The sequence below is a fragment of the Mauremys reevesii genome, linkage group 4, assembly GCF_016161935.1.
Source record: "Mauremys reevesii isolate NIE-2019 linkage group 4, ASM1616193v1, whole genome shotgun sequence".
NCBI classification, from domain to species: Eukaryota; Metazoa; Chordata; order Testudines; family Geoemydidae; genus Mauremys; species Mauremys reevesii.
The window spans coordinates 31,504,948-31,523,901 of NC_052626.1; the positions used below are offsets into that span (position 1 = coordinate 31,504,948).

Consider the following 18,954-nt stretch of genomic DNA (forward strand, 5'->3'; position numbering starts at 1 on the left):
CCTGCCTTGCTCTCTTATGTTTGCAGAGACATGGAGTATTCTAACTAAAATTGATGTCTTCTCTTCCTTTCTTTGGGCCAAACAAAGTCAAATGCTGCAGTATAGAGTATTTGGGTTAGACGGAAACAATGTTATGGGGAGATTATCACACCAGTGGGTTTGATAAATGCATTTGTCTTTGACCTTTTGTCTTCTAATACCACCCAAAATAGGCAATGTGCAGCCTGCAGCATTGAGCTACATAATCATAGCACATTGCACAGAAAAATTATTAGAGAAACTAGAGGAATGAGAAAAAACATGGAGTTTGTTATTAGAAAGTAAAAGGCGACCCAAAGGAGGGCAAGCAAAAATTGCAACTCTAATGAAGAGTTTCAACAGAAATCACATATAAACAATAAGCACCCTGGTCTTTTCAAGTGCCACCTATTCAGGGGTGGCTCTAGGTATTTTGCCGCCCCAAGCACGGCAGGCAGGCTGCCTTCGGTGGCTTGCCTGCGGGAGGTCCCCGGTCCCGTGGATTCGGCGGCAGCCTGCGAGAGGTCCGCCGAAGCCGCAGGACAAGCGGACCCTCCGCAGGCATGCCGCCGAAGGCAACCTGCCTGCCGCCCTCACGGTGACCGGCAGAGCGCCCCCCGTGGCTTGCCGTCCCAGGCACGCCTTGGCGTGCTGGTGCCTGAAGCCGCGCCTGCACCTATTGCATTATACATGGTTGAATAAAGACCCCTACATTATTTCATCAAGACTTTGCTAAAACAACAGAAGGAAATTTTGGCCTCAGTTAAATTTGTGCAATTGCACTGACGTCAATAGGATGGCAAAGTGTAAGTCAAAAAGTTACATTTTTATAATATTAAATATATGTTGATATTCTGTACTAATACATGTACTGTACTAATGGATCATTTTATTCTCTTTGCACAACTCTTTTTCTTTCAATATAATACAATATACTGTAATAGAACTACATGGAAAATATAAATAAACTTTAGAAATGCTACACAGTAAAAGTCATTAAAAATCAAGATTATGCAAAAGCAATGCTTACTCAACCACTTTGCACATCGTGGGCCAGATTGTCAAAAGTGCTCAATACCCACAATCAGGGCTCAGCTCCCACTCAGGCATCTAAATAAAGTGACCAGATTTTCCAAAAGTGTTCCATACCCAGAAGTCCTATTGTTCTTCATGGTTTCAATCAAAGGTACTAAATGCTAAACTCTTGAAAATCTGGCCCTCTGTGTGCTTTATGATATATATCTTACAATATAGATGGTAATACATTAAACTATACATTCAACCAAAGAGGAATACAAAAACGCAACTTGTATGAAATGCAGCAGAGTCAAAGGGGCTGTTAGAAACTTCCCTTTTACATTGTCTGACATTTTGTTGCTTCAGCTGTGCAACCCGAAGGTTGCAGTAATGCAGTTTGCATTTAATTTCTTAGGTTTTTAAAAGAAAGTTAAAAAAGAATCATTTTGGAGCATAAAGAGATGATGTTCAAGCTTGCCAGAAATATTCACCTTTTGGCAGAGATCAAGGAGAGACTATATTTGCTCCAAAATTGGATTATTTTAGGAAATTAGAAGCATATGAGAAAAAAGAGAGAACCATTTTTCCAACTTTAATTATAGTGGATGCTAGCAGGATCCTGCTATGATAATATATATGTACATAATATATTTCTCTCCTCTATCTTAGTGAATTGTACAGCAGTTCTCAAACTGTAGGTCCGGGACCCCACAGTGGGTCACAACCCTGTTGTAATGGGGTCGCCAGGGCTAGCATTAGATTTGCTGGGCTCTGGAGCTGAAGCTGAAGCCTGAGCCCCACTGCCTAGGGCTGAAGCTGAAGCCCAAGGGTTTCAGCCCTGGGTGGAAGGGCTCAAGCTTCGGCTTCAGCTCTGGGTGGCAGGGCTCAGGCTTTGACTTCAGCCCTAGGCAGTGGGGCTTATGTTACAGGCCCCCTCGCCCAGGGCTGAAGCCCTTAAGCTTTGCTCCCTCCCTTCCCCCTGGGCAACAGGCTTGGGCTTCAGTCCCCCTTCCTGGGGTCATGTAGTAAATTTTTTTTGTCAGAAGGGGGTCGCGGTGGAATTAAGTTTGAGAAACCTTGGGATAGACAGATAGAGGGCATGTGAATGAGCTTGTGAAAAATTCTAGATAAACACCCTCAAGATTGAAATCATCTACTTACTCACGTAACAGGTACAGCTGGGTGGTGTCAATGCAAGGTTTCCTTAAATTCACCTAGCAATGTGCCTCAAACTCTAACCTTCTATGGGTATGGGGCTAATTCAGTTTCCATTGTCCACCAAGTCCTCCACTTCTCTACTAATGTCTTCCAACAGTGAGTGTGACATGGACACTTGGAAACTGAACTAAACTTGTTTCAGTTGAAACATCAAATAGCCAGCATATGGTAATTACTTTCAGTCCTTGCTGGCTGAGCTGTTTGGGTTTGAGCTGTCAGACTAGAGGCAAAAAGTCTCTATAGACCATTATTAATCCCCTGACTCATCCAGTTCGCTCACTAAGTACGGCAATTTGAGCACCAGCACTTGATCTCATTGGTCCAGTAGATGATTATTAAAGCTTTGATCAGCTACCTACCAAAAAATGAAAAAAGAGCAGAAGCTGAGATCATAGTTTGGACACATGGAAATAATGTGGTAATATTGTTTATATACAAACAAGGAGCTTCAATAATAAAATCTCTGCAAACCATTCAGAGGATTTTACTGGAACAAAACAAGGAGACTGCACAAGATGTCCAGATTTCATCCAACTTGATAGAAAGCATCCCTATTACTTGGTTTGCCAGGGGCATAATGAACAGATCAGCAACAGAATCTGCTGTTTTGTTTATAATAGCTAAAAAAAATTAAGCAGTCCATAGCAACATTCATGTAAAAAAACATGGTAATGGTTTTCAAATGGGGACTGGATGGCTCAGGGGCACAGATTATGGGTAGGGAAGTCTTTCATCTCTAAATTTACCACAACATTAATATTGAAATCTGTTTTTTAAAACATTACTGTGCCCTCCAATGCATTTTAAGCCAGCAATAAGTGCCATTAAAGGTATTCATTCATACTGATCTAAGGAAGAATAAAAGGGACAATGTATATTTCATGTTATAAAGCACTAGAGAGGGGCCCAAACTGTAAACTTCCTCTCTCTGTCTGGATCTCTAATGCCCCACTATTTTTTTTTATTGGGGATTGGATCTGGGGTTTCAGTCTGTTATAAAGATAGTGGCAAAATTTAGATCTTGATTTGGAACTTTCCAAAAGTTCTGGGATCTGAGTGTTTTGTTCAGATTCGTCTCTGCAGCACAGTCCATTTGTAGGAAGTTCTCATGCATGTGTTTATATCTAACGTACAGTGATAGATGCTGTTGGCCTAAGAATAGTTCTCTCCATTCTTGTCTGCCTGTTAATATGCAAATATCCTGTTGAATTTCCCCACAGTGTGCCCTGAGGGTGGTTTGTGGAAGACAGCTGCAAGCACGTGGTTTACTGTCAGGTCCTGGCTGACCTAGGTTAGGCTCTAATGGGCTTATTAGCTGTTCTGTTTTCATAGGCACTGGAGGGTTGTTTGGTTGTGCAGGAAGGGAATGGTTCTATGGCTGACCCCTCTATGAACAAACACAGAAAGGGTACAACTTACAGGATGGTTGGCTCATTAAAAAATATGAACAACTCTTTTTCCAGTATGGTGGTTTGAAACAACCACATTAGCTTCCTGCACTCTGGTTCTGACTGGCTAATTTTCAGACTTGGAAGCTTGAAGTTAGATACCTGTCACTGATAGTTGCAGCTGATCAGGAACTTTTTGATTAAATGGTTTTTCATTGGAAAATGCCAATATGATAAAAACTGGAAAATTTCACAGGAAGGGGTCAGAAACTTTCTCAAGTCTAGGATGGAATTTGTGGTCAAAATGAACAAGCATACTAGAATACTAGCCAATAGCCTTGTGGTCAAGACACTCATCTATGCTAGGGGAGACCCAGCTTCAAATCCCTATTGTACTCGATTCAGAGGTGGCACTTCAACACAGGTCTCCCACATCCCAGCTGAGTGTCTTAAACACCAAGCTATTTGCTATTCTTAGGGTGCTCTCTTGTTTTTCATGAACATTTTCAAAAAATTTCACTCAATGCAGCCCTTCTGAAAAATTAGGCCACTTATTTAGCGGCCTGAGTTACAGATTAGGAGACTAATTAGTGCAAATTGTGATGCTAGTTTTGTGATGTGGAATCTAGCAAGTGAACTGAGACCATTAACTCATGCACAATGGTGCTATAAATAATATTTTATGTAGGCTGCCAAACACCCACTTGTTGATAATAATTTTTGGTAACTACTAACGGGTCAGATTTGAATCAGTGATCTAGAGGTGATAGGCTCTGTATCCCATCCCTTATTTCAGACAGTTTAAGTTATTTAAAGTAAGGTAATTACTTTGGGATCTATTTCAGTGCTCCATTACACTAGTTTTTATTCTGTTGCCACTTCATTAATTTCAATAGAGTGACCTTGGTGTCAAACAGTTGTAACGAAGTGGAGAATCAGGCCCACAGACTATAATGAGGAGCTAGAAAACACCTTGCTATACTCTGAAATATTGGAAATGTCATAGTTACATTTCAAGGGTCTGATCCTGCAATCTTCAATCACCCAAATACTCTTTACTAAAGCCTGTAGACCCATTGACTTCAGCTTCAGACAGGGGTCTCATGAGCTCTCACAAACTAGGCAGGGTTGTATCTGGCTTGGATAGAGAAAATGCTAGGGTTCTATTGGAACTAGAATTAGTGATTTACCAGGTGAACCATGTCCTTCAGAACCAACGCCTGCACTTGGTGCAGTGGGCCAAAATGCAATTGGCGATACCATCTTTAAGATGGGACATACAACCAAGCTGCTGCTTCTGCTTCTGCTTTACTTACTACTTTGGATCTCCTCTCAAACATTCCTCCCCATCACTCATTCTTCTCTCTGCAGGGATTCTTTTGGAGCAGGCTCTGAAACAACCTCTCCCTCTCTCAACCTCCAGCACAGATCTCCTGTGTGAGCATATTTGCTTATTCTACCCCACCAAGACCCCCTCTTTTATTCTTCACTAAGAATCTATCAACCCAGTTTTCCTGCCCATTGGTTTCTACTAACACCTTTTTCCTTTTAAATATTTTTTTTTTTTTTAAAAGAAAGCTATAATGAAAAATTAAATGAAACCACAAAACCCCATTAGGGTAACACTTAGTCTGACCTAGATCTACGGAATCAAAGAAAATTCAGAGCTAATGATGAATCTGCTTAGTTCAGCTACCCCAGTCATGTTTAAGCATCACAACTCATGGGGCCCCAGTCCGTAAGTGGTTTCTGCAGCAACAGAACAAAATTATTGTTGGCTTATCAGCAGAGGCCCCTGAGCTAGTTTTCCTAAATAGTGTTGGAGTTTTAACATTTAGAAATGTAGACTCTGGAGAAAATTTGCCCCATGGTTATAAAAACTTTAAAATAGGTCAAGATCTAGACTGAAATATTCGTGTCCTATTAACTGAAAGTGACGTCAACCTGATTTATTACAAAACCTGAATGGAAATTTACGTTTATAACCCACTGGACTGAGAATTTGCGAAGATGAAAGCGAGAATTTTACCATCAGTTTATTGGTCCTTTAACAATGATGTTAACAACTGAAACCAAGGTTCCCCCCAAAGTTTATAGGGAAGGATGGTCTTAATGTTAGTCCCCAAAGTAGGAGATATTTGGAATTAAAATAAAAAATCCTCCAACTATTATTTTGGGATAGCTTTGAAAATATATACAAAAACTAGCAGTTAATAGTGCGCAAATAGCAATAACCCTCCAAAAATGTTTCAGGACCCTCATATTTTTTTCCTCTTTCCCACACACCCAAATCCAGCCAGATGATCTCTTCCCATCATCAGTGTGTTATTTGTTTTAATTAGGTTAGATTCCACTTCGGTCAGGAACTTATTATGTCTGTAAACTGCCAGCAGCACCTATGTTATTATATAAATAGGTTCTATTCTAATAAAATCACAGGAAATAAAGTCATGTACAAGACCTCAATATTACTTTAGTAATTAAGAATGTACAAATTGATTACACCAGTACTTAACCCTTAGAATGTTGGCATCAGCTGACTGGCAGTTGGAAGAAACTTTTTGAAGATGGAGATTTTGTACCCCATGAACAAAGGATACAACACTTCCATGTCTTAGTATAATTAGAAGCAGCACCTAACTTGACTCCATTATTTCATAATGAGTAAGAGAATGTACTGTGTAAAACCCATCAACAGCCAGCTGATAAGTACATATTACTAGATTTTATTTTCATATTTCTTCATATTCACTAATGGCAGTTTTCTCAATATGACTCAGCTTTTGCTACATCAGTCCACAACAGTTAATCCTCTCCAGAAAATAACTGTCTCTTATACATGCTGCATCTAATACATGATTTTAAGAACAGTCTATTAGCACAATCCACTAGTCCGGCACAGAGTAGCATGATGATGTAATACTTCTGATGCAATCAGAATTTATTCAGCCTTTCTGAAGACATTGTTTTTATAACTGTGAGTTTTGTAAGTGTAGACTATATAGCTATAAAGTCTTCTTCTGTTCTTCTGTAGTGAAGTAATTGGTCTTCTAATCCAAAATTGTCTAGCAACATAGTGAATCTCGGTTTCTTGCCATCTGCAGACAAGACTGATTGAGCTTATAAAGCATCACTTTGGGTGATGCTGCTCCATTTGGCTGTTAAAGACTGCAAATATGAAAAATTATTCTTGGACTTGTACACTTTGACCGGTTTGAATCTTTGAAGTAGCTCTCCTTTCTCTTGAGTCTGCTTCACCAGTCTTATCTTCTCCTCCAGCAGATTTTGTTGAATAATGGGAACAGCATGGGAAGAATTCTGAACACACACAGATGTCTCTCGTGTAAATGACTTTTCAGCTGCGTACTTTTAGCACAGTTTTTCTTCAGGCTTTCACAGCCATCTTGTAATCTGGGACAGAGTCTCTTTGTCAACAGAGACTCTTCTTTAAAAATAGTGTAATCCTTTTCTTCAGCATCTCCTCCAAAGCACTTTGCTATAGTGAAATTCATTCTGCCACAGCAGAATTAGATGAATATCTAGTTTTCCTTAATTGCTCCTTACGTGATGTGTTCATTGGCTGTTTCCTTGATCTAGCGCTCCAGAGAGCTGGTGTCCCACAGTCCTTTAGAGTCCTCTGCATTTATGTCAATTTGTCTAATAAAGGTGTTCCCCATCTTGAGAATGAAAAGCTAATTTACTTGGAATCCTCAGGTGCTGCCTGGTCACTATATAAATAATAATATTGTAAAACTTTAAGCCATGATAAAGTATTTATATGTATAAAAGTGTAGATTGCCAGGGTGATAGAATAAATGACCTGCTAGGTCCATTTCCAGTTTCTATGTTTCATAGAATCATAGAATTGTAAGAAACCTCAATAGGTCTTCTAGTCTAGTGTCCTGCACTCATGACAGGACTAAGTATTATCTAAACCAACCCTGACAGGTGTTTGTCTAACCTGCTCTTAAAAATCTCCAGTGATAGAAATTCCACAACCTCCCTAGGCAATTTATTCCAGTGCTTAACCACCCGGACAGGAAATTTTTCCTAATATCCAAGCTAAACAGTCCTTGCTGCAATTTAAGCTCATTGCTTCTTGTTCTACCCTCAGACGTTAAAGAGAACAATTTTTCTCCCTCCTTCTTATAACACGCTTTTATGTACTTGAAAACTGTTATCATTCCCCCTCCTCAGTATTTTCTCTTCTCCAGACTAAACAAACCCAATTTTTTCAATCTTCCCTCATAAGTCATGTTTTCTAGACTTTTAATTATTTTTGTTGCTGTTCTCTGGACTTTCTCCAATTTGTCCGTATCTTTCCTGAAATGTGGTGCACAGAACTGGACAAAGCACTCCAGGTGAGGCATAATGAGCAGAATTACTTCTTGTGTCTTGCTTACAACATTCCTGCTAATAAATCCCAGAATGATGTTTTCTTTTTTCTTTTTGCAAGTGTTACATTGTTCACTAATATTTAGCTTGTGATCCAATGTAACACCCAGATCTCTTTCCTTCATTTCCCATTTTGTATGTGTGCAACTTATTGTTCCTTCCTAAGTGGAGTACTTTGCATTTGTCCTTATTTAATTTCATCCTATTTACTTCAGACCATTTATCCAGTTTGTCCAGATCATTTTAATCCTATCCTCCAAAGTGCTGCAACCCTTCCCATCTTGGTATCATCCTCAAACTTTATAAGTGTACTCTCTATGCCATTATCTAAATTATTGATGAAGATATTGAACAGAACCAGACCCAGAACTGATCCCTATGGGACCTCACTTGATATACCCTTCCAGCTTAACTGTGAACCACTGATAACTACTCTATTTTATGAGATAGGGAAGAGTTAATGGGGGGGAACATAAGGGAATAAAGATTGAGCCAAAACAGAACCAGTTTCCAACACGGTATTATTGGACATGCTGCCTCTCAGCTGAGATGTAAAACTGACTTTCTGACCATTCATTACAAATTCAATGGCACATTTTGCCAGAGTAGTGTTGTTAGCACTTGTGTTCTGACTAAAATCTGGTTTAGGTAATGAACACTCTACCCACTTATATGTCTCTGCAGATTCAACTGTATAACTGTACACGGCTGCCCCAATCTTGTTCCAAACTGTTATGTAGCAGTGATGTATGACATCAGGGCTCCAGCCTGCTACCCTTAATTCATCTGTCTTCAATGGGAACAACGTGACGGCAAGAGTGGGCCCTTAAAAAGCTACCACATTCCAACCTTGAAGTGGTTGCATTTTAGTAGTTGGTGAAACGTCTATAATATGTGGCTGTGGTTATATATATATATATATAGAGAGAGAGAGAGACTGATCTGGCTCTCAAGAAATTTAATTGAAATCCTCTTATTGACCTCGAGTAGAGCAGGACTTTATCATGCAATTTCTACACTGACATAAATAGCAGCAAATAGTGAGATAAAAGCACTATTTCATATGTAGGAAGAGGCAGTCTTCCACAAATGTAGATGTGTTCTAATTATCATTAGACTGGTCAGTAACACTGAAAAATAAGTAACTACAACAAGAATAACGTATTTTCAACATTCCTTAACCAACAAAAATGTTAGCATTATTTTTGAAATACTATATTGCTATTCCTCTTTCCTTTCAGGGAAATTGTAATTTTCATTTGTCTCTTCCATAATACTTCAATATTATGGTGATGAGCGTTGTAGTGATTATAGGAGAGGTGGGTAGCACTGCCTATTTTTAAGGTTGCCAGCACTTCCCATTATAAAACCCTCCTTTCAGTTGCTTATAACTTTGCCAGGTATAATTGTTTGGGCTGAAATTTTCCATGCTGGGGGTCTGTCTCAGGCTTAAATATTTTGGAAAATTTCAGCCAAAACAGTTCAGCTTTTTCCGAGAATAAGGACAAATAAATTGTGTTGCCCATGTTAACAATTTTGGTGATCTTTTCTTTGAGAAGATCTGGTGTCCCCATGCTTTGGAGCAGGGACTTGAAATTTGGCAGGATGTGCCTTTTGCCTCCCCATGAAAAACTGCCCAAATAGGACCAAATTATAAGCCTTTGGAAAATCATAGTTCACACATGTTTAATAGCGAATTCTTAGCTACTCTAACTAAGGAATCTAACTTCCCTGAAGAGTCCACCTGCCCTGGGCATACTCTAGCCCTGAGATAGGCAGGACTTTCCCTGCAATTGAACCTTGGGCTTCTGCAGGCTGATCCAAGTCCAGGCACTGGAAGTGAGACCAGGGAGACTCTCCTGTGCTCTCAGTGACCCCCCTGCTGAGCTCAGGCAACTCTGGGGAAGGAAGTTGCCTGATCTGAATGCAGAGGGGACAAAAGCCAGATATGTAGGCAGAAGGATGGGAAGGGGTAATAGATTGGAACAAGGAGCCTGGGAAGAAGCAGAAACTTGCTGGTCAACGAAACTAGAATTGAGGCTGGAAGCCAGAGGCAGAAGACTAGAACAGGGAGTGGTGGGGTAAAGGGAGGGGAGAAGACTGTGATTTGCTGTGCAATGGACTCGGACTGGGAGCAGGGATGACCGCAAGGCAGGAGGAAAAGAGAGCCAATCAATGGCGAGGAAGACTGAGGTCACATGAGAAACCCAGGGGCAGGGAAAGGACAGAAGACTGAGACTGGCTGGGAAAGGAGACTGGGACTGAGAATACATAGAACAGGGAGAAGGTGATGACGGGGAAGAGGAAACAGATTTGAAGGAGCCAGTGTGCAGGGGAAGAACCAGGACTGGTTAGGCAAAGAGACTGGAACAAGAAGCCAGAGAGTCAGGGACATTGTGATTGGATGATGAGCATATGGAGGTAGGTTGGGACTGGGAGCCAGTGGGTACAGGTTATGTAGGGGGTGTGGAAACTGGAGGTCTGGGTCAGAGTGAGAGACAGATTGGATGAGGAGATGTAGGGGGTTGGGGAACTGGGAGGGCAACGAGACTGGGATTGGGAAACTGGGACTGTGATGGGGAGTACAAAAGGGTAAGATTAGGACTTACTGGGCAATGAGGCAGAAAATGGGATGCAAAGCCTGAGGTATGAAGACTGGTGCTGGGATGAGGAGCCAGTGTGAGGAAGAGACAGAACAAGGGCAGATTGTAGGGGACAGAGTAGAAGAGAGTCACACTTTGGGGGAATGGTCAGAAGAGTTTGTGCCAGCTAGACCACATTCACCTCCAGAGTCTGGAATGGAATCCAGATTTCCAAGTCTCAGCATTCTCTGCTGTCAGCAAATAACAATGAAACACACTGGCAAACGGTCCCATCTCCCACAGTGATGCTACTACTGCTGCTATCAGTTACGCCATTAGCTCAGGTAGAAGAGGTCTGTGTGCTGAACGTAAAGGTTCCAACCTTGCTGGTGCCCCATGTGGTGTTATTATGATGCCACATGAGGGAAATGTGATCATGTAATTAAAGAGTAACCTATATACATGTCAGAATTGCTGGACAAGCAGCTGAGACAGGAGCAGATGCAGGCTGGAACAGGTGTTGGCTAGCATGGAAACAGGCACAGGAGCAAGGGTGGCTAGAGCTGGAGATGAAGCAAGGGGCAGAGAGTGGAAAAGGAGCATGGCCACTCTGTTGAAACTACTGATAATGGGAGTACTCCCAGCCAGCTAGTGATATTGAGCAGACAAGAGAGAATACGTCCCCCAGGAGCCTATATACCTGCCTTGGGATCACCTGGGTGGGTCCTTGGCTCTGGATTGGCTGAACTCTGGTTGAATGGCATGGGGCCTGTCAACAGACCTGAAGGAAATTGCTTCTGCTGACTCATCACACTCTCTGACTCAGGGATGAATCATCAGGTTTAGGCTCACAGGTAACTCAGGGATGACTCATCACAATGCCAAGGGGGCCAAATTAAGGTTGCACAGGCAACCTTAATTCTGGCATTTCCTAACTTTAGAGCTTCACATTTCAATCTTAATGATGTTCTTTTAATGTATGCTTTTTATATGTGTGTGTAGAGTAAATCAAAAGAATGACACCCTAAATTGGGGGCGAAATGGCAGGGTCTTTCACTAGAAACTCATTTGTTTGGAAAATATTATGCATAATAGCTTATTTTCACATGTTAACTATGCTTCTGTAAAACATCTTACTTGGCAATGGAAGAGATAAATTAACTCCGTCAGTAAATCAACAAAAGTTATTTTCTTTCAATACAACTATTCTTATGCTGCTGGATGGCTATCACCATGTGATTATGAGTTTAATTAATCATAAAGACACCTGGAGCTTGTGTGTAGGCATTTCTGATGTACTTAAATCTATTAAACAAATATAGTTATTAAAAGAAACCTAAGTTAAAGTCTGAATGCTTGGGGAGATTTATATTTTATTATACTATGCTGCACTCACATACACACACAATACACACAGCAACAACAAAACCTGGCAGTAGTTCAATAAAAACCCATCTGAAATCACTGCTGTGTTTGCCATCTACCAGAAAGAAAAGCTCAGCAAGGGTAGAGCACCTGTTTGACAAGTTTTAGCCTGCAGCAGGCTGACAGCTAAGACAGTTTTCATAAATATGTCTGTGTGTATGTACATGTATATATGTATATAAAGCTGGATGGGAGAAGGGTATATTTTAATGAAAATGTGACAAACTGAATGACGGCACTGCTGCTAGAGAAAATCACTCCCCAGCAAGCTCCCATTCAAAATCTGTAGCTTTGTTTACAACAAAATGCTTAAGAAATGAGACAGTCTCGTGCTGAAATCTCTCTCCTCCATCCCCATACACATTCACTACACAAATGTAAAAATTCTTTAATGAGTTAGTATGTACTGCATAACTCTCTGTAAAACAATTAAGTATGGAAGGATGGGGGATCAAAAGCAGCATTTTTGTGGCTAGCTGAATTGAGTTAATATGTTCCTTTTTGAATGTTTGTTTTTTAAACGGCTGCTGGGTGTATTTTTCTAATTAAGTGTTATGGCAACTACAAAACTTGTATAGGAAAGAGTTTTGTGGGGAAATTTTTTTTATTCATTTCAAAAGTGAAATCCAAAAACTTCTTGATATCCTGAACCAAGGATTTTCAGAATATCTACCTTATTGCCTGGAAAAGTTGTGCAGTCAGTAACTCCTGTAGTAGCTCAGTAAATGCTGGTTTATGAGGCAATTCACATTAAAGTGGGATGAAGTGACTTTCTAGAGATGTATAAAAGATTTCCCAGCTACATTGCTGAACTGTTTATATGAAAAAAGCATAACAGAATAGCAAGACCAAGGCAGCAGCAGCTGTTGCTAACCAAAGCCAGCATCAGGAAACCACATCTATCCCCACAAGATGCTAGGAGAAAGGGACTAAAATCCTCTCTGCTGTCCCTGTCTCTCCATTGTGTGTTATCTGGCCCTGTCTACACCAAGAGATGCTGGGAGAGATGTTTTAAAACTCTTTTCTGCCATTATGATGCAGCACCATCCATCTTCATCCAGTCCAAAGGATCCTGAGAGAGGTTTAAAAGCTGTTTGTGACTGTATTCTTCACACCTTTAAGCAAGTGTTTTTGCTCTTCCTGAATACTGTCTTTATTACTTGTTATTCTTAATTGACTCTTTCCCCCTCTGAACTTTATAGAATGTTGAAGCTAACAAATTTAGAAGTGTACCTCTACTCTGAAAAGTAAAAAACTAGAAGTGTTTTAAAAGGCTCCCTGTTTATTAATTTCCCAATGACTTCTGGGTCAACTTTGCTCAATTTACAAAAACAACTTTGGTTTTCCTAACTGTCTGCCCTGCAAGCTCCACCTGGAATCTGAAAATCATCTGTGTTCATTTTCTTGATCTCTACATATTCCCGGCAATAAAGATGCCACAAACAGAACTTATTCCCTGAACCTGTAAGAATTACTGTGTGGACTGATCCTTGGGGCTACACATAGATAGGTGCTGGAACAATGTTTATAGTGGGTGTGCGGAAAGCCATTGAACCAAACTGTAAACCCTGTAAATGATAGAAATTACTTCAAACCAAGGGATGCTGCCGCACCCCCAGTACTCCTACTTCCAGTACGTATGTATAGATCCAATGACTTCACTGGGCAAAAACTTATGCTGTTCTCCTTGAAGAATCAGTCCCCAAAGGGGCTTGGGTATTAGAAAATTCCTGGAATAACTTTGTGCTCAACAAAGCCTGTTAAGTGCCTTATCTCCCTGTACAATGCATAAGATGAGATAGTGTCTAAGAAAGCAATTCACAAAAGCCAGTATGCTAGGCAGGGAACTGCCTAAACTAGCTAATGGGAGATATTGATGAGAGTGGTGGGTCCTAAACCACACACCTCTTAGGAAGTTCGGCACCTTAAGTCCAGACTGCAGGGAGATGCCTTTCTCTATTATTGTTCCACACCCAGGGACATCTGTCTTGGAGTCAGGTGGCCTTGGCACCTAAGTCATTTATTATGGAAAATACCTCACCTACCTCACTCCACACATGGCAGTGATGCCCACCTTCTTTTTGCCCAGTGGTTAGAGTGCTTATCTGGGATGTGGGAGAACCAGGTTCAATTCCCATCTCAGCCTGAGAGTGAGAAAAGATTTGAAGAGGGATCTCCCCCACCCTTTCAAGAGGGCACTCTAACCACTGAGCTATGGGCTAATCTAACGGGGACCTACCTCAATGTCTCCAGTTGAAACTATTCAAATGTTGATAAATACTTGTCATTAGGCAAGTAAAAGAATGAGTAACTGCACCTGCCTAGACAATGAAAGTCCCAAGGTCCGTACCCAGCTCCAATGACTCTTTACTTATGCAAAGTGGAATAGCTTTAACAGGAGACACTGAGGCAATCCCACATCAGACTATCCAATAGTTCAGAAATTATAGCACTCTCCTGAGAGCTAGGAGACACCTGTTCAAATCCTCTCTCCTCCTGGGGTGGGCAGCAATTGAACCCAGGTTCTCTCACATCCAGGCAAGTGCTCTAACCACTGGGCTAAAAGTTATAAGGTGGTATCATGGGGTCCACTCACTGCTGGGGCACCTCCTTCTGGCTGTTCTGGAGATTAGCTCATTCCAGGTCCAACACCTCCTTCTGCTTCTTGCTTAATCTTAAATACAAATTTTCCTGTATTTATCTTAAACCACTCAGACTTGCAGGGGCAAAAAGTGGCTTTATGTTTTGAGAAGAATTTTCTTTTGTAGGCCTGGTCTACACTAGAAAATTAGGTCCATTTAACTCCATTCCTCAAGAATGTGAAAAATCCAGGTGGTTTTAAGACAACCTAAATCCCTGTGTAGATAGTTTTGTTACCTAGACAACAATTTTATTTTCATATTGCCAGAGGCCTAATTTGTGGCCTATTACATTGTCTGACTCTAAATAACAGTTTGGACTTTGCTCAATATTTTTAAAACCATAAGCAGAGGCATGTGACTCACTAGCGGGGACTCTGTTTTAATTTTGTAGATTTTAATTGCACAGCAAAATCTAATTTTACAGGATTTTTTTAAAAGCAGGTTTGGCTCAACTGTAGCATTAAAAATTTATTTTGGCTCATAAAAGTTAAATATCAGGCTCAGCATCTTGTACATTTTGAGTTATGCTTAAAACTATTTAAGAAATAAATATTTGGAGTTAAATGTCCAACTTCCCAATTTAAAAAGATTAAGTACACACAGCCTTAACACATAGCTAACAGAATGTTGGGAATCATTAGGAAAGGGATAGACAAGACAGAAAATATCATTACCTCTATATGAATCCAAGGTATGCCCACATCTTGAATACTCTGCACAGATCTGGTCACCCCATCTCAAAAAAGATATTTTGGAATTGGAAGAGGAACAGAAGCAGGGCAACAAAAAATGGTTAGGGGTATGGAACAGCTTCCATATGAGGAGAGATTAATAAGACTGGGACTTTTCAGCTTGGAAAAGAGATGACTAAGGGGAGATATAATAAAGGTCTATAAAATCATGACTGATGTGAGAAAGTAAATAAGAACATAAGAACGGCCGTACCGGGTCAGACCAAAGGTCCATCTAGCCCAGTATCTGTCTACCGACAGTGGCCAATGCCAGGTGCCCCAGAGGGAGTGAACCTAACAGGTAATGATCAAGTGATCTCTCTCCTGCTATTCATCTCAGTCCTCTGACAAACAGAGGCTAGGGACACCATTCCTTACCTATCCTGGCTAATAGCCATTTATGTACTTAACCACCATGAATTTATCCAGTTCTCTTTTAAACGCTGTTATAGTCCTAGCATTCACAACCTTCTCAGGTAAGGAGTTCCACAAGTTGACTGTGCGCTGTGTGAAGAAGAACTTCCTTGTATTTGTTTTAAACCTGCTGCCTATTAATTTCATTTGGTGATCCCTAGTTCTTGTATTATGGGAACAAGTACATAACTTTTCCTTATCCACTTTCTCCACATCACTCATGATTTTATATACCTCTATCATATCCCACCCTTAGTCTCCTCTTTTCCAAGATGAAGAGTCCTAGCCTCTTTAATCTTTCCTCATATGGAACCCTCTCCAAACCCCTAATCATTTTAGTTGCCCTTTTCTGAACCTTTTCTAGTGCCAGTATATCTTTTTTGAGGTGAGGAGACCACATCTGTACACAGTATTCGAGATGTGGGCGTACCATGGATTTATATAAGGGCAATAATTATTCTCAGTCTTATTCTCTATCCCCTTTTTAATAATTCCTAACATCGTTTGCTTTTTTGACCACCTCTGCACACTGCGTAGACATCTTCAGAGAACTGTCCAAGATGACTCCAAGATCTTTTTCCTGATTAGTTGTAGCTAAATTAGCCCCCATCATATTGTATGTATAGTTGGGGTTATTTTTTCCAATGTGCATTACTTTACATTTATCCACATTAAATTTCATTTGCCATTTTGCTGCCCAATCACTTAGTTTTGTGAGAACTTTTTGAAGTTCTTCACAGTCTGCTTTGGTCTTAACTATCTTGAGCAGCTTAGTATCATCTGCAAACTTTGCCACCTCACTGTTTACCCCTTTCTCCGGATCATTTATGAATAAATTGAATAGGATTGGTCCTAGGACTGACCCTTGGGGAACACCACTAGTTACCCCTCTCCATTCTGAGAATTTACCATTAATTCCTACCCTTTGTTCCCTGTCTTTTAACCAGTTCTCAGTCCATGAAAGGACCTTTACTTTTATCCCATGACAGCTTAATTTACGTAACAGCCTTTGGTGAGGGACCTTGTCAAAGGCTTTCTGGAAAAATAAGTATACTATGACCACTGGATCCCCCTTGTCCACGTTTGTTGACAGCTTCAAAGAACTCTAATAGATTAGTAAGACACGATTTCCCTTTACAGAAACCATGTTGACTATTGCTCAACAGTTTATGTTTTTCTACGTGTCTGACAATTTTATTCTTAACTATTGTTTCGACTAATTTGCCTGGTACCGACGTTAGACTTACTGGTCTGTAATTGCTGGGATCACCTCTAGAGCCCTTTTTAAATATTGGCGTTACATTAGCTAACTTCCAGTCATTGGGTACCGAAGACGATTTAAAGGACAGGTTACAAATCTTAGTTAAGAGTTCCACAACTTCACATTTGAGTTCTTTCAGAACTCTTGGGTGAATGCCATCTGGTCCCGGTGACTTGTTAATGTTGAGTTTATCAATTAATTCCAAAACCTCCTCTAGTGACACTTCAATCTGTGACAGTTCCTCAGATTTGTCACCTACAAAAGCCGGCTCAGGTTTGGGAATCTCTCTAACATCCTCAGCCGTGAAGACTGAAGCAAAGAATCCATTTAGTTTCTCTGCAATGACTTTATCATCTTTAAGCGCTCCTTTCGTATCTCGATCATCAAGGGGCCCCACTGGTTGTTTAGCAGGCTTCCTGCTTCTGATGTACTTAAAAAACATTTTGTTATTACCTTTGGAGTTTTTGGCTAGCTGTTCTTCAAACTCCTCTTTGGCTTTTCTTATTATACTCTTGCACTTAATTTGGCAGTGTTTATGCTCCTTTCTATTTGCCTCACTAGGATTTGACTTCCACTTTTTAAAGGAAGTCTTTTTATCTCTCACTGCTTCTTTTACATGGTTGTTAAGCCACGGTGGCTCTTTTTTAGTTCTTTTACTGTGTTTCTTAATTTGGAGTATACATTGAAGTTGGGCCTCTATTATGGTGTCTTTAAAAAGCACCCATGCAGCTTGCAGGGATTTCACTTTAGTCACTGTACCTTTTAACTTCTGTTTAACTAACCCCCTCATTTTTGCATAGTTCCCCCTTTTGAAATTAAATACCACAGTGTTGGGCTGTTGAGATGTTCTTCCCACCACAGGGATGTTGAATGCTATTGTATTATGGTCACTATTTCCAAGTGGTCCTGCTATAGTTACCTCTTGGACCAGCTCCTGCGCTCCACTCAGGATTAAATCTAGAGTTGCCTCTCCCCTTGTGGGTTCCCATACCAGCTGCTCCATGAAGCAGTCATTTAAAGTATTGAGAAATGTTATCTCTGCATTTCGTCCTGAAGTGAAATGTTCCCAGTCAATATGGGGATAATTGAAATCCCCCACTATTATTGGGTTCTTAATTTTGATAGCCTAATTTCCCTTAGCATTTCATCATCACTATCACTGTCCTGGTCAGGTGGTCGATAATAGATCCCTAATGTTATATTTTTATTAGAGCATAAAATTTCTATCCATAGAGATTCTATAGAACATGTGGATTCGCTTAAGATTTTTACTTCATTTGAATCTACATTTTCTTTCACATATAGTGCCACTCCCACTCCTGCACGACCTGTTCTGTCCTTCTGATATATTTTGTACCCCTGAATGATTGTGTCCCATTGATTGCTCTCAGTCCACCAGGTTTCTGTGATGCCTATTATATCAATATCCTCCTTTATCACAAGGCACTCTAGTTCACCCATCTTAATAGACTTCTAGCATTTGTGTACAAGCACTTTAAAAACTTGTCCCTGTTTATTTGTCTGCCCTTTTCTGATGTGCCAGATTCTTTTTTATGTGACTGTTTATCATCTGATCTGGCCCTTACATTATCCTCTTCCATCCTCTGCTCCTGACTATAACCTGGAGATTCTCTATCATTAGACTCTCCCCTAAGAGAAGTCTGTGTCCGATCCACATGCTCCTCTGCAGCAGTTGACTTTCCCCCATCTCCTAGTTTAAAAACTGCTTTACAACCTTTTTAATGTTTAGTGCCAGCAGTCTGGTTCCACTTTGGTTTAGGTGGAGCCCATTTCTCCTGTATAGGCTCCCCCCTCCCAAAAGTTTCCCCAGTTCCTAATGAATCTAAACCCCTCCTCTCTACA

General features: G+C 40.5%; 1 pseudogene; it reads right to left on the reverse strand.

Annotated features, from left to right (window-relative positions):
* Nucleotides 1-6,622: 6,622 nt before the first annotated feature.
* LOC120405240 lies at nucleotides 6,623-7,389 on the reverse strand (annotated as a pseudogene).
* Between the last annotated feature and the right edge of the window lie 11,565 nt (nucleotides 7,390-18,954).